This window comes from Pseudorasbora parva, chromosome 12 (genome assembly GCF_024679245.1).
Source record: "Pseudorasbora parva isolate DD20220531a chromosome 12, ASM2467924v1, whole genome shotgun sequence".
Classification (NCBI taxonomy): domain Eukaryota; kingdom Metazoa; phylum Chordata; class Actinopteri; order Cypriniformes; family Gobionidae; genus Pseudorasbora; species Pseudorasbora parva.
This window is the reverse complement of record NC_090183.1, coordinates 20,040,809-20,045,455: the sequence shown is the minus strand read 5'-3', so window position 1 is coordinate 20,045,455 and position 4,647 is coordinate 20,040,809.

The following is a 4,647-nucleotide window of genomic DNA, read 5'->3' as shown; positions in this document are numbered from 1 at the left end:
ACTCTCCCCAGTGCACAAGTTTTTTCGTATGCAATGCAATGCAAAAGTGGTATATCTTCAATGCATGACGAGTTCAATGCAATGCAAAAGCACTAATCTCCCCAGTAGTGCAAAAGCACACAAGTTTTTTCGCATGCAATGCTTTGCAAAACGCTAATATCTTCAATGCATAACGAGTTCTAGCAATGCAAAAGCATTGCATCTTCATTGCACAAGTTTTTTCGTATGCAATGCAAACGAACTAATCTCTTTAATGCACCGTGAGATCTTATATGCAATGTAAAGTTTTTTTCTATTGCATGCATACAAAAGACTTCAAGCCGCAAGTTTTTTCGTATGCAATGCATGGCGAGTTCTATGCAACGCAAAAGCACTAATATTTAATTGCACAGCGAATTCTTATATAATAATTATATATAAGCAATACAATGCAAAAGCACTATCTTCAATGCACAACGAGTTATTTCATGCAACGCAATGAAAAAGTACTATCTCTTCGATACACAGCAAGTTTTTGGATGCAATGCAATGCAAAAGCAATAATCTCCAGTGCACAGGTTTTTTCGACTGCAATGCAATGCAAAAGCACTCATTTTTCAATGCACAAAGGGTTTTTGTATGCATGAAAGCAAGACTTTAATGCACGAGTTTTTTCGTATGCAATGCAAAAGCACTAATCTTTTCATTACACCCTGAATTCTCATATGCAATGCAATGCAAAAGCACAATCTATTCGATGCACAGCAAGTTTTTGCATGCTATGTAATTAATCTCCTCAGTGCACAAGTTTTTTTCGTGTTCAGTGCAAAAGCACTAATCTTCCACTGCACAAGTTTTTTAGTAGGCAATGCAATGCAAAAGCGCTAATATCTTCAATGCATGACGAGTTCAATGCATTGCAAAAGCACTAATCTCCCCAGTGCACAAGTTTTTTTCGCATGCAAGCAATGCCAAAGCACTCATTTCTTCAATGCACAAAGGGGTTTTTGTATGCATGCATGCAAGTCTTCAATGCACAAGTTTTTTCGTATGTAATGCAAAAGCACAATCTTTTCTTACACCCCTGAATTCTTATATGCAATGCAATGCAAAAGTGCTAACATCTTCAATGCGCAACGAGTTATTTTATGCAATGCAAAGCAAAGCAAAAGCACTATCTCTTCGATGCACAGCAATTTTTTGCATGCTATGTAATGCAAAAGCACTAATCTTCCACTGCACAAGTTTTTTCGTATGCAATGCAATGCAATGCAATTGCGCTAATATCTTCAATGCACGACGAGTTCAATGCAAAGCAATGCAAAAGCGGTATCTTAAATGCACAACAAGTTATTTCATGCAAAGCAAAATAACTATCTTTTCGATGTCCAGCAAGTATTTGGAGGCAATGCAATGCAAAAGCACTCATTTTGTGAACGCACAAAGGGGTTTTGTATTCATGCATCCAAAAGTCTTCAATGCACGAGTTTTTTCGTAGGCAATGCAAAAGCACTATCTCATCGATGCACAGCAAGTTTTTGTAAGCAATGCAATGCAAAACTACTCATTGCACAAGCTTTTTCGTATGCAATGCAATGCAAAAGCACTAATCTCTTCAATGTACAATGCATTTGATGTGGATTCTGACTAATTCCTATTCCAAAGAAGGTTCAATAAAAATATATCCAATAGTTAAATATGGAACATGTTCTGGCTAATGTATTATCTAAATGTACGAATGTTTAGACAGTTACAGTTGGGACTCACAGACTTCTTCTGATATTTCAGCAGCAGTTCAAGAATGAAATTTTGAAATACAGGCCAACAAAAACTTTCTTCTGGCCAAATAATCTTTGAACTTGAACATTCTATACAGACTTTAAGACTAGCTGTTGTTTCATCAGTAGGTAAAGGAAGACATTTTTTGACAAAAAAATAAAAAGATTCTGACCCTAGATTCCATGAACTTGAACTTTCTATTCATATAAATGGATTCCTTCTGATGTTTTATTAGTTCTTCAAGGATGACCCTTTGAACTTATTTGTGGCCAATGAGTCTTTAAACTTGGACCTTCTTTACAGACATCTGTCTTTCTGTTTTTTCTTCAGTAGATCAAAGATGAGATTTTTTGACAAAAAAAAAAAAAAAAGATTCTGATCCTGGATCCCATGAAGTCTAACTTTCTATTCATATAAATAGATTCCTTCTGATGTTTTATTAGTTCTTCAAGGATGACCTTTTGAACTTATTTGTGGCCAAAGAGTCTTTGAACTTGAACATTCTATACAGACTTTATGACTACCTGTTGTTTCATCAGTAAGTAAATGAAGACATTTTTTGACAAAAATAAATAAGATTCTGACCCTAGATTCCACGAACTTGAACTTTCTATTCATATAAATAGATTCCTTATGATGTTTTATAGAAAGTTTAGTAACTTTTATGACGACCTGTTGTTTCATCAGTAGGTAAAGGAAGACATTTTTTGACAAAAAAAATAAATAAAAAGATTCCATGAACTTGAACGTCTCGGTTACGTATGTAACCCTCGTTCCCTGAAGGAGGGAACGGAGACGTACGTCAGAACTGAACCGACGAATTGGGATCTGCCCTCAGAGACCTATCCACTTCGAGTGTGTAAAAACGAGCCAATCGGAGATTGGCATGTGATCCACACATTCCACGCTCCGCCCCGCAGCGCGGGTATAAATAGGAAGTGGAATGGTAGATCAAATGCTTTTTTCAACTGAGGAGCCGAATACGTGACTGGGCTCCCAGCTGAAGCACAGCTCCTGGCGACGGGACGTACGTCTCCGTTCCCTCCTTCAGGGAACGAGGGTTACATACGTAACCGAGACTTTCCCTTTCAGTCGGTCACGTTCGACGTACGTCAGAACTGAACCGACGAATTGGGATCCCTTTGGAAAACGCCAGGATGCTGGCCCTTCCAGCGTCCTGCTTGAGCGCACTGGACCGTCTAGTATGGTACGGAAGTCAGGGCTCCAAGCAGGGAGGTCAGTCACTGCTGTTCTGCAAGACCCACTTAGAGTGACCATAGACCGCTGGGAAGCGTGTTCTTTTCGGGAGAAGGTACGCTGCGGGGCCACGTCCTTCAGGGAAGGAGTGGTGGCGGAATACACATAAGGACTAACCTGGCAGGGTAGTGCAACATATGGCAGTCTCTGGGGTGGTTCCAACCTAATTGTAGGGGGGAAAGAACACGCCCAGAGACGACAGAGCGGGCTCTGTCGAGGGAAAGACACGGAGCTAGCCCGAAGGGTAGCTAATACCGTGGACGAATACACATATGGGGTTGCCGTGAGGGAACCGCTACATATGGAACCCAGCCTACAACCACGTTCCACAAGCATACGGGTGCAGGCCTAGCGTCAGACGGTCCGCAACGTCTGACACCGCATGGGGTGACGGAGGAGCTCGACAGGGTTAGCCGGTTTCCCGGGGAACACAACTGGAGACAATAAACGCACGTATCCCGGCCCAGAGGGCGGGAGTGGCGTTGCAAGCCGACACTTAGAACGGGCACTTAGCGCTCCTGGCCACCAGGGGCGAGGATGCGGGAAGATACCGGCTCTACACGTAAGCTATAAAATCTAGCAAACGTGTTAGGTGTCGCCCAGCCCGCAGCTCTACAAATGTCTGTCAGCGAGGCGCCTTGAGCCAGCGCCCAGGAAGAGGCAACACTCCTAGTGGAGTGTGCTCTTACCCCGAACGGGCAAGGCACGTCTTGGGACTGGTAAGCAAAGACTATAGCATCCACTATCCAGTGGGCTAACCTCTGCTTGGAGACAGCCTTTCCCTTCTGCTGGCCTCCGTAACAGACGAAGAGTTGCTCTGAGGTCCGAAAGCTTTGGGTCCGGTCAATGTAAGCGCGAAGAGCGCGGACCGGACACAGCAAAGCCAGGGCTGGGTCTGCCTCCTCCGAAGGCAGCGCTTGCAGGTTCACCACCTGGTCCCGGAAGGGAGTGGTAGGAACCTTGGGCACGTATCCGGGCCTGGGTCTCAGGACAACGTGAGAGTTACCAGGCCCGAACTCTAGGCACGATTCGCTGACCGAAAGTGCGTGCAGGTCCCCTACCCTCTTGATCGAGGCCAATGCAGTCAAGAGCACTGTCTTCATTGACAGGATTTTAATCTCAATGGACTCCAAAGGCTCGAAGGGAGGGCTCTGAAGTGCTCTGAGCACTAGAGCTAAGTCCCAAGAGGGTATCGAGGATGGACGAGGAGGATTTAGTCTCCTCGCACCTCTGAGGAACCTGACGATTAGGTCGTGCCTTCCCACGGACTTACCTTCGACTGCGTCGTGATACGCCGCTATTGCGGCGACGTACACTTTGAGGGTGGAGGGAGACAGCCTTCGCTCCAACCCGTCTTGCAGGAAGGAAAGTACGACACCAATCGAACACCTTCGGGGGTCTTCCCGGCGGGAAGAGCACCACTCAACGAACAGGTTCCACTTCAGTACATAGAGGCGCCTCGTAGAGGGGGCTCTAGCTGAAGAGATGGTATCTACGACTGCTTGTGGTAGTCCATCTAGAACCTCCGCGTCCCGTCCAGGGACCAGACATGAAGATTCCAGAGGTCTGGACGCGGGTGCCATAGAGTGCCCCGTCCCTGAGAAAGAAGGTCCTTCCTCAGGGGAATGGGCC